Source organism: Rhinopithecus bieti, unplaced genomic scaffold (genome assembly GCF_001698545.2).
Source record: "Rhinopithecus bieti isolate Rb0 unplaced genomic scaffold, ASM169854v2 scaffold_15572, whole genome shotgun sequence".
Lineage (NCBI taxonomy): Eukaryota > Metazoa > Chordata > Mammalia > Primates > Cercopithecidae > Rhinopithecus > Rhinopithecus bieti.
The window spans coordinates 2,128,054-2,140,297 of NW_016809536.1; the positions used below are offsets into that span (position 1 = coordinate 2,128,054).

Sequence of the window (12,244 nt, forward strand, 5' to 3'; positions counted from 1 at the left end):
ACATGTCCTTAATAAAAGAGTCAAATTTTCCTTGGGTTTTAGGTGAATAGCATTACTCCTAGCACAAGAGGACAACCTTTTCAGAGGAGCTTCTCTAATGCAACGATAAGTCAGTAAGTTATAAATTAGGCAAATCAAAATTACTTATCATGTACATGTTAGGAAATATCATAGAAAATTTTACCTACTGAGAAATCAGCAAATATTTCCAAAGGTGTAAGAAAAGAATATATTCTGCCTTAAAAATATATGAATCCATGGATTGAGGGGCATCATGCTTAGTTATAGTAGATATTTAACAAATATTTGTTGAAAGCATTTTTAAAAAAGAGAGCCAGTCTTTCCTTCCAGAGAGGTATGGTGGCTGGCTATGTCTCAGTACTTAAGATAGATGTCTCAGTTATCTATTCTGATTACATAATTTTGTGGCTTAAAGTAACAACCATTTTATTTGTTTATGAACTGTGGGTCAGCAATTTGGGCTGGCCTGAGCTGGTTAGGTCTTCTGCTGGTCTCAGCTGGGGTCACTCTTGTGACTATAATTATCTGGAGGTTCTAATATGTGTGAATGGTCTCAGGTGGCCTCATCCACATTTCCGGCCATTGGAACTGCTGTTAGCCAGGCCACTTGTCCTCAGTAGAGGAATCCATGTTTCTTCACATAATAGTAACATTTTCTTAAAAGAGCAAGAGTAGAAGCTACATAGTTTCTGGAGGATTAGGCTTGAAAATTATACCATATCACTTCTGCAATCCCTGTTGTTGAAAGCAAGTAAAAAGGCCAGTTCAGATTCAAAGAGAAGAGAAACACACATCTATTCTTGATGAGAAGCACTGCAATGAATTTGTGGCCATTTTGAATTCAAGAGGTAACAATATAGCTTACAGATAGGAAAACATCACAGGGCTTACTTTAGAAAAGATTTGTCCTGATAGCAGTTATATCTGGAATTAAGCCCAGATTTTGACTGCCCATCATCAAGCCCCTCTGTCACAGAAATAACAGCAGTGATTCAAGATGAGAAAATGAGTTTGTCAAGTGACTTCTTTTCCACCCTCTGCCAAAGGGAAGAGGTAACAGGAGTAACACCTGAAGCACTCATTAAGAGCATCAACAGCAGTCTACACAAATAGCACAGCAAAAGAAGAAGAGGTGAGTGGAAGGCAGAGCATGATGAGACAAATGCCAGGGTGTTAATGACGGACAGAATGATCTGTAAGTTTCACCCCACCATGATATTGCAGTATGTTCTGATTCTTTTGCACTAGGAAACATGTTAACCTGAACATTTATTTATTACTTACAGCATACCAGTCCATTTAAATGGCCTGCCAGTCCCTCCTGCAGATGGGAACTGAAAATTAAAGACAGCAAATCACCCAAAAGCACACAGTCTACTTTATCAAAAAGTTTTAGTGTATATTTATATCCTAGACTCAGGATGCAAATATTTTCTGAATACAAACAACTACAGAATCTCCTAGGGGATAAAGTGTTTTTATAAACATACATAAGACATGGCAATTTATAGAGTACCACAAGCACATGAGTAACTAAAAATAGGATATATAATCAGAGGATGCTCATCTTCCTTGAAGGAGATTAAAAACACATTTTTTTTGTAATAATCAATGGAAAACAGCTGTAAGCAGTAGGAAAAAAGGGCAATCCCCTAGGTGTAGCCGACAGAGCATCCCCTTTAGAATCAAAAATGTTTGGATTTTAATTCTAGCCCTATCATCTTAGCTATATAATCATGGGCAAGCAAATTAACCACCCTGGGCCTCAATATGTTCCTCTAAAAAACAGAGGCAATCATGATAAAGTTGTAGGATTAGTGCATAGAGTAGAGAAAAGTAAAAATCTACAGTGCTAGGAAAAGACCACCTTCTCAGAATATGATGAAGATGATGCTGATGGTCATCATCATCCGTTATATATTATCCAAATTATATTAGCATCTTTCAGTACTGTCCTCAGCAAGTACATGGAAAGCTCACGTGCTTGTTTCAGAGGATGAAGCCTTGGACTTTTATTTAGCCTTAGGTCCTTATTTTACCAACATACCTAGCAATCTTATTATGTTCTTAGTAAGTTCCTATCAGGAACTTTAAAAGGAAGGCAAGTACATTGACAACAATTAGCCATATAAGAGCAAAGAAAATCAAAGAAACACTTTACAGTTGAGACAGAAAGAACAAAAGAAGGGGCAAATTTATGAACTGCCTTAAACATGTCTTGGATTGGTCCCCAAGGGTCTCCTGCAATTGCTAACATATATAATGAAGAAGTCATTAAGGAAATAACTATATTTAGATGTGGTGTATTGATCTTGACAACTATTTGAATTCACATCAAATGCAAAATTTTTAAACATTTTTAAACAGGATGCCTAAAGACAATACCATTCAAGACTATGGATAACGTTGATAACCAAAAGACTCATTTGACCAGGATACTTAGTCAAGTAAGTTTACATGTCATTTTCTTCTGTATTCAAATTATTTTCCCCTTTTAGGAATTAGATAACCTCATATAGAGGCTGAAAAACTGCTAGGAGCTTAATAATCAATTTTATTAAACAATGGAGGAGGTAACAAAAATTAATTTAGTAAATAATATAGAGATCAATGGTATCTAGAGGAAAAGGTGTGAGAATGTCATCAAGACTGATTCAGGATTAGGGCTCCTCTCTGAAAGAATATTTGTTTCTCACTCTAGATTGCAACTTTTCTAGAGTGGCATCTATGCCATTTTGGCTTCTGTGACTTAAAGGAGAAATGATTAGCAGAAAATCTAAGTATGCATTAAATGCCAAATAAATATGTGTTAAAGGAATTAAAGCATATACTTGAGTCATTCTTGTCTAGAACAGACAGCTCATGATGCAGCCAGCCAATCACCTTAGAGTAAGGTGAAAATGTACTCTTCTTGTGTTGCTCCATTTCATTGTTGTTCATATTTATTATGAACAATAACGTTAAAATATATTAGTGAATTTTCTCTCACTATTTATTGGAAAAGATTTAAGTAACTTGGTTATCATGAGTAAATCAAATGATCTGAATGTTCAAAAAGTGCCAGAACTTATAATAGCAAATAAGTTTAATCCAGTGATCAGATTGACCAGTTGTTGCATCTTGAAGAGGTAAACTTAAAGTGTGTAATTGGACTGTTTGTAATTCAAGAGATAAATGTTTGAGGGGATGGATACCCCATTCACCATGATGTGCTTAGTTCACACTGCATGCCTGTATCGAAATATATCATGTACCCCAGAAATATATACACCTACTATGTACCCACAAAAACGTTTAAAAATGATTTTTAATTTTTTTTTTAAAAAAGGTTTATATGTTAAGAACTCCAATGCCTTGTCCAGGCTCAGCAGGAAAGAAAACATTGATCAAATTGGAACATCTAAAATGAGTGTAGGCTGGAGAGTTACAGCATTTTCTTGCTTTCTCTGCTCCAAAAGCAAGCAAGTAATGGCTCTGCTTAACTGGATGGCAGTCTACCCACGTGGGTTGTTGGCATGCTTAAGTGAAAATTTGGATAACAAATGAAGACCTTCCAGAAAATGGTGATGATGAAGACTAATGGCAGCTAATATTTATTGACCATTAAAGGTAAAAGGACTTGAAATCATGATATACAGAAAACTGTCCTAAACCCGTTTAGGGCCAAGATATGTTTAGTCATAAGCACAGCAATTGTGGTTTGGAAATTTCAAGGAACTCAGTGCAAATACTTGAAGTACTACCACTAGGAATTAGACTAGTGTGCCTCTTTCTACCACGTTAAAAATAATTAGAAGCTACAAGATGCCAGAGTTTTGGCTCAAGTTAAAGGAGAAAGTTATAATACATCTATATGAACGTGAAATAATATATTTTAGGTGGAGTGATTTGGGAATCACTAAAGTTACTCAAGCTTAGTCAAGATGACCACTTGGCAGAGATGCTTTAAAAAAAAAATTAAGATTGAATATATATGTCAGGAGAACTTACAAGTTGTCTAATGCCATGCCCATCAGAGATTAAAATGAATAAATTTGAACATCTTTGGGTAAGTCATGCACTCTCCAGTGTATTAGAAATACAGTCTATGATTTCTTAAACTCAGCTAGATTCTCTGCTTTACATCTTCTGTCTGGTTCCTGAAGACACTGGACTATATGACCCCTGGTCTGATGAGCTTTTGAAGCCATACAACTGTCACCTCCTTTACACTTTCTCTCTTCATGCTTACGCTAGCTAATGATGAGATGATCGTGGTGATACTGACAATGATAATAACAGTCAGGTGCCTAATGAACTATGTCACTGAAACCTCCAGATAGCCTGATTGCATAAGTCATATTATTAGCCCTCTTTCTCCGGTGAGGATTATGATGCTCAGAGAAGTTCAAAGACTTGTTCAAGGTTATACAGGACTGTGACCGAGGGAGGCAGAATTCCATAGTTCCTTTTAATGTAACTACTGCACAATACCAACCTCTACGAAACACAGCCATGATTTCTTAATTTCTTCTCTCTTTCCTACTACAAAGTGTAGAACATCAATATAGAACTAAAAGTTTCAGCTAATAAATTAATTTCAAGCTTATTCATTTCTTTGTATTTTTCATGTTACTAAGAAAATGAGTTATTGAGGTCAGGTCCCAATGTCCAGTTATACATTGTTTAAGTGCCTGATATTTAAAAAGTCAATATATGGCAAATATCCTAACATAATTCCTAAAAATAACCTTAAACTTTTCATTTAAAGTTAGACCTCTTTTTATTGAGTGTGGGATTCCAAATTAAAATATTTGTGAATATTAATGATCTCATTAATAAAATAAAGCATATTTCACTACTCATGTAGTGTTCAATGCTGCCATATAAATTATATGTAGTTTAATGTTGCTGTACAAATGTCTAAACACTTATAAAAACAAGTGTAAATAAACCACTCAAAAACTTGACAAATCTTCACACCATACAAAAATAATAAAAGGAGAGCTAACTAATAAGAAAAGTACCACATCCTATATTTCCAAAGGAGATAAGAGAAAGTTAGGCTTCATAGCAATGTAGTTGGTATGTCCCCACTAGTAAATCACATTAATACAAATATTCTATTACTTGAGAGGTAATACCACTAAAATCCATGGAAAACCTACTTGAAGATAGAAAATAAGGAATAAAAACGAACACTGGAATCAAGAAGTAAATTGAAGTTTATCCTTCAAGGCTCTTTAGCACTTCCTCAAAAGAGCTGAATGTGGTGGAGTGAAATAGATCAAGATAAACAGCATTGTTTAGGCTTCCATTCCTGATTAAATATACTATTTCTGATTGAGCATCTATTGAATGAATTTTTTTTTGTTTTTTTCTAAGAATTCAGAAACTGCTCCCAGAATTTGTTGAAACCTTAATCATTTAATGTATTACTTCTTTTCTAGAGTCTTTTATTATTGTAAAATCTAAAATAGATTTAATTTTCTATCAAAATCTACAATTGTTTCCCACGAGGATTATAATACCATTTTCAAAATATTTGTTTGGAAGATTTTTTAGAGCAATAAATTATATCCATGCTCCCACACACACACACACAAAATGCAAGAACAGTGTGAGCTTTTGAGTTTTGACAGATTTCTTTTGTAAAAAGATATATTTTCTTATTTTAAGTTCTGGGATACATGTGTAGGATGTGCAGGTTTGTTACATAGGTAAATATGTGCCATGGTTGGAATGCAAATTAGTTCAACCATTGTGGAAGACAGTGTGGTGATTCCTCAAAGACTTAGAACCAGAAATAATATTTGACACAGAAATCCCATCACTGGGTATATGCCCAAAGGAAGACATATTTTCTAAGAAGAACAAACTTGTCAATTGACATTTTCCTGCCAATGTGACCATGTAACTTAAACACTGCCTATGAAAACCAATTTCTGAGAAATATTACAAATGTAGTTTGCAGTTTAAACAATAAATACTTTTCATGTGGTTTACTTGGAATCAGTGAAATGATGGACAGCACAGTTATATAAGCATGTAATTCCATTGTAATTTTTACCACTTATTAACCAACTTCATAATTAGTATTAAATTATGTCATGTAAAATGTTTATGTAAAATTAAATTATGTTTAGTAAAAATTATTTTGGCAACACAGTATCTTTCACAACAATATGATGAAAAAGCTTAAAAGTAGCATTGGCTATCTTTGAATTAAATTCTTACATTTCTGTCTTCTGTTATATGAAACTGGAATTTTCATAATAACATACAATTTATGTTGGTAGGGCATACTAAAAATGGCTCACCTCTAAGTGGAATAGCTTCAATAATTATGAACATAATACTTCTTAATTTCACTATGCACATACCATGTAATGAACAAATTATACAGCCTTAGGTTCGAAACAGTCCTCAATGATTGAAGGATGCCATGGGAATAAAAATGTGGGCTCTGCAACCAGAATAAGTAGTCTCAGTCTCAAGGCTTGTTGAACAAGGCAGAGTATGCACATGTGTGTCATTGGAATGATTTAGCAAAATTATCTGCTAGTTATGTATTCTAGGGGCTCACACTCACACCTACAAGGTCCAAATTTCCAGTTTTACTCCTCAATAATACATAAAACATAAAATTCATTATACTATATACAAAACCCTGAAGACAATGCCAATATGTTACATTGTTAAGTAACCAGAAAATAAAAATCACTGAAATAAGCTACTAGGTTAGCCAGTTAAGCCTTTAGGAAGTTTCAAGTAGCTTCCTTTTTCCAGCCTCAAAATTGGCAATAAAACTTATTAGCAATCTTATTTATGATACATTTATTTTAAAATATATAATTTAGTAGATATTATGTAGTAGTGTCATGCAGAGGCAGGAATATTGTTAGATACCTGCAAGCATCTCATCCCAACCATATAACAACACAGCAATACATCAGCAGAAAGCAAGATCTCAATTTCACCAGCAAGAAAACTCAGCAGAACTACTAAGCCAAAAGTGCTTCAAACAGCAACAAGATCCAGATAACTGACTTAAATGGACAAAGGAAAATGACAGCCATTTATGAAAAGATGAAAGGGTGATAAAACATGACATAACATATGAAGATCATTTAAACACCAATGCCATAACCAGATACTGCTTCAACACGCAAAATCCATTTAATGACAGAGGAGACAAAAATAATTGAAAAGGGAATAGAGTGGAGGTATTCTCCCACAGGTAACTATAGCTCTTGCTATCCCCTCTTGAGAAAAAGGAAAGAAATCACTTCTGGCTGGTGTCAGTCAGAACTAAACCTTTATGAACTTCTCCCAAAACATCAGCACAGGAATCTCATATTTCAAAAACAAGGTGTGTGTGCTCATATACACATTAGATCTATGAGGGAAGGAGAGAAGTGTGTGAAAGAACAGAAGCCTGGTGTTCAAGGTCATTCTCCTCTTGAAAAGAGAAAGGGAAAAAAATGACTAAAAGAAATTATCCAAGGTGCAGGAATCAAACAACAACTTCTTTTCACCTATCTGCTTATGCTTGTTCTTATAGATATCCTATTGTTCTGTCCCTATTAATAGTGACTAAAAGAGGGCTTACAAAGAAGGAGGCTTTTGGCTGGGAAATGTCCTATCAATACCTGAAGTGTTAATTCATCAATGAGTCAGGCTAGTGAGCCAGGACAGCTCTATCTGAAGACAATTCTTAGCAAGGACAGTGGACTCAGATTTTCAAAGTAACTTGTACCCTCTCCATTTTTCCAGAAAAAGGAGAAGAAAACGGTAGCAGAAATCTTTTCCCCCCCTTAGGAACTTCTATTCATGTAGCCATGTGCTAGTAGTTCTATTTAGTTACGACCTTTAACCTAAGTCCAATCCGCACCAATGAGTGACATTTTCAAACATGCATCACACCATCATCTATGTTTAGGTTTCTGAGCATTCAGCATCCATTTTAATGCATTTGCTTTGCCTTCCCTGAGGCTGAAGGTGGAAGAACAAAGCTTAACCTGCAAAAAATCGAACGCTTACTGGGAAAAGGCCAGAAGAAAGTGAAATAGGTGGGAGGTGGTGAAAACACCTTATTTTCCAAGCACCTATATTCACCAGCATTTCTTTTTTCTTGGGCACTCTCTAGATAGGTATAACTTACTTGCTAACAAATATTGTAAGTATGATATCAATACTGTTGTAATAGTATTCTGGGGTAATTTGGGAGGACAAAATGGTGTCCTTGTCAGACGTTTAGAATACACAAATCAGATTTCTAAGATTTTCTTAGTGATAAGAGGATTAGAAGTAAATTCATCAAAAGAGAAAAAGAAAAAAAAAGGAAGATAAAATTAAAAAATCATTTTTTAATGTATTCCCAATTATCTGTTATCTTTCATTTATTTCATTATTTAATCCAGGCAATACACTCTCCCCACCCTCCGCTCACCCGGGACCTCAGAGGGGGAAGTTCTATTAAAGTCGAGGTATCTTCTGTATTATTCCTTGGTTATCCCTGCAGCTTGAAGTTACAAAGCAAATCTATCTGAAGAGTGGCCCTCATGTCCTCCTCTTTCACGTTTATTGGGTACCAGGTTGGGGAGGAAGGTTAGTTGACTTTACAGAGGTGTTTCAACTAGAAACAATACGGGTACAAATGACATGATCAAACCGAGGAGAGCAAGAAGGGGGGTTAGAAAGAGGAACAAATGGAAATCTAGGAAATACACACTTAGCTTCAGGTTTTTAATCCTGATAAATCATGCAGTATTTGAATATCAAGACATTTTTGTAGCCAGTTTTCCTTCCATATTCTTGAATATTCATTGCCGAGGGGAGGGACAGGGAGAGAGAGAGAAAGGTTTTGCAGGCAAAGGCAGGACACCACCGCCCTCAAAGCTCCTCTGTGGCTCTGGGCATCTCCCTCCTCTCACATCCAGGCGGCCGCCTCGGCCACGATCCGCTTGCTGTCTGCCAGGGGGTCCGCTGAGCTCTTCCGCCCCGCCCGGAGAAAGTGTCAAAGCCGGCCTGCCAGCTGCAGTGGCAGAGCCCAGCCCCCAAAGCCCGCTGCATACATGGCCTTGTAGCACCACCAGCCTGCGAGGGCTGCAGCAGCAGCCGAGCCCAGACTCGAAGAGGAGTTGGGGACGTCAGTGCGCAGGGACAAGCAGAGCAGCTATGGGCCAGCTAGAAGTCTGCAAATGCCATCATATGGATATCTATAGAAACGCAGCGAGTGGAGGAAAATCAGGCAGCGCCCCTACACTTCCTAAGCGGCTTTAGCAAAGAGAACCCCCCGCCCCCCAGCAGCCCCAGTCACTGCCTCCTGAAGCAGGGAACCCTGAGCTTGGCTGGGCCAAGTCCTCCGCTGAATGTAGCCAGCAAGCAGCTCCCAAAGGCGGGAGACAAACTAACACTCCTTAGCTAAATTATTCAGACCGTCTTCACTATGGAATAAAACATTGATGAGACTACTTTGGAAGTGCTTTATCTTGTTAATTCTAACGTCTTCGAGAAGGGAGTGAAATTTTCCGTTGGGGGCGGGCGCTGAGATAAGATAAAAGGGAATTCAGGGAAAAAAGGCGCCAGGGTAAAGGGCTCTGGAAGTTAACTAAATTTGTTCTGCTTCAGCTGGCCATGGGAATCTCATTTTAACATATCAGACCCAATATGTTAATTAGGCAGTCGCAAATCCAACCTGGTCCTTGTAAATCGAGGCACTAGAAAAAGAAATTTAAAGTATCTATCATACAGACAAAAAAAAAAAAAAAAAAAAAAAAAAAACCGCGCACAGGAGCCCCTCTCCGTGACGTGAGGGAGACAATACAGCTGGAGAGAATGTTGGGTGGTGGCTATCGGTTTAGCCTGGTTCTGCTAGATATAAAAATGACTTATTTCGTGGATTTATTCTGCTACATAAAAGCACGCCCTGGCAGTTAAACACCAATCTCAAAACACACACCCGTGACAATATATTCCCTTTCATGCAAACCAAGTTCCAAGAAAACTCCATTTCAAGTCAAAGTCTCCAGATGCGTAATTTACAACTACTAAAAAGATCTGGCAAGCTCCTCCACAACAAGGAAAGGAAAACAACCTGGCACCAGAGGTAGAAAAGGGTAAAAAATATCTTTGGTTTAAATGATGGGTGGAAACCAAACACCCACTCACACTCCACAATCTGGAGAGGGTTGGGTACCAAATGGTCCGTGGCAACCACAGCCTGAAGGAAACAGAATTGTGATCTCTGGCATCATCAGACAGGTTCCACACGCCTAGCTCTCAACAAATATCCTCAGGGTGGAGCACATCCATATTCCCAAAGCTTTCACTACTAGATTAAGTGCTCAGGTATAGATTTATATTTCACCTACTAGAAACTGTATTACAAAATCACAGAGCAGGCGCCCTTGGATACTCAACCCTTCCCAATGATTTTCAAAACATTAATAAGTAAAGTAGCCTGCAATGCAGATAAGACACTAGAAACAAGATCTAAAGGAAATTGGGTGAGGCGAGTAATCCTTGGCTTGTTACCTGGTGCCTCTAGGGGAAAAGACGGTCATAGGAAGACTTTCTGCCTGCAGGTACAATCCCGGCAAGGTGGTTCCAGGTGGCTTTCACAGTCGTACGTGGGTCTCGCTCGTCACTTCGCTGCCCTTTGCCATAGCTCAGCACCCGCATCCTAGGGAGTCGGAAAGGCAGCTCCTGCCACTGCCGCCGCTGCCCGCAGGTCGCGCCGGGTGGGGGATCCGCTGCAATCGCCCCATGAAACCCGCGGCTCCGCGCCCGGGGAGCGGGCAGAGGCAGGGCGGCCGCGCACGCACACACAGACACACGCTCACACTCACACACACTCGCACCCGGGCGCGCGCGCACTTGCACTCACACTTGCACACCCACACCCGGCACTCCACGGGGAGGAAGCAGCACGGAGGGAACCAGTCCTTCTCACGATTGGCTTTGAAGCCCACAGGACTGCGGGCAGCAAAGAGAGCGTTCTCGCATAGCCGTTTAATCACGTTTCCTTCAAGTTCTCCTCCAACCCGAATCCACGTAATTCAAGAGCTGGTGACATTTTGGTGGAGAGGAGGGAGCCGAGAAAGGGCTGAGGAAGAGTCGGGGATTTTGTTAAGCAGTTTGATAAGCAGTCCTCATTACCTTTTTTGTTTTGTTTTGTTTTGTTTTGTTTTGTTTTGTATAGCAAACCAGTTCGAAGGGCTGAACTTTTGGCTTCAAATGCTGTGAACCAAAACGTAAATATCCTTCTGGCCAAAAGAAGAAGGTGTAGATACACGGAAACAAGAGAGCTGCAAGACCCTCTATTGACCTTGTGATGTACCTGGAAGCAGGTCAACACTGGCGCTTTCCAAGCTTCTGGATAAAGCGATCCACACACCTGGGTCCACAGCCCAGCAGCCGCTCCAAATCCAGCCAGGAAAATGGGTCTGGGCGTCCTCAGAGCTCTGCAAGAACCCGGGCACGAAGGGGCATCGCCGACTTAACACATTTGCTTCTGGGCAGTTGGATAAAAGACAGTCAAATGCATCAGATAGGCGCGCGCGTACACACACGCGCGCACACACACACGCAGCTAGCTGGAAAGCGGCTTACAAAACACTAGAGACATGCCAAGATGACTTGAAAAGGTAGCCAACATCCAGGATCTTTCCGGAAAACAGAAAGGCCAGCAGGGAGGTTATCAAAGTCTTCTCAAGTCTTTCAATTCTTCCTCTCTCCTGTGAGTGTGTGTGTATGTGTGTGTCTCCAGAAGGTTTCGTTGGTCTGCCCCACCCCCGTCCAGTTGCGCTTTTTTTCCTGATATAACCAACGGTGCAAAATGGATTATATGGGTGGGCTGTGCTCACAGCCCAGAGCTCCCCAAAGTCAAGAATCCTAAGGGAGCAGCCAGCTGCTAAACAATTCACATTCTCAAGGGAAGAATGAAAAACACGCGCAAACACGCGCACACACATACATAGTCCTCCGTTCGGGCAGCTCTGCACACGCTCACCGCCTCCCTGCGCGCCGCTGCACACAGCGCCCCGCCCGCTGGCCACTGCGCTGGGGCGAGTCCGCAGTTCAGGCGCTAGGCAAGCAGCCGAGGTCCGGGGCTGCGGCCGCGGCCGGGGCGGACCCGGGAGCCAGGCTTCCCAAGGCTGCGCGTGTCGGCAACGGCGGCCTCCTGGCCGCGTGGAACTGAGCCCCGAGCTGCAGCATGGAGGCGGCGGCGGCGGCGGCG

At 39.9% G+C, this 12,244-nt stretch overlaps 1 protein-coding gene across 3 annotated transcripts in view; it reads right to left on the reverse strand.

Annotated features, from left to right (window-relative positions):
* Positions 1 to 12,200, reverse strand: part of LRFN5 (leucine rich repeat and fibronectin type III domain containing 5) — a 297,077-nt gene extending 284,877 nt beyond the window's left edge. For 2 of the 3 annotated variants that reach the window (XM_017889704.1, XM_017889706.1), the window contains exon 1: positions 10,540 to 12,200. The gene's annotated coding sequence lies outside the window, so the exon portion shown is untranslated. The remainder of the gene's footprint in view (positions 1 to 10,539) is intronic. The other variant, XM_017889707.1, reaches the window with a different exon arrangement.
* Between the last annotated feature and the right edge of the window lie 44 nt (positions 12,201 to 12,244).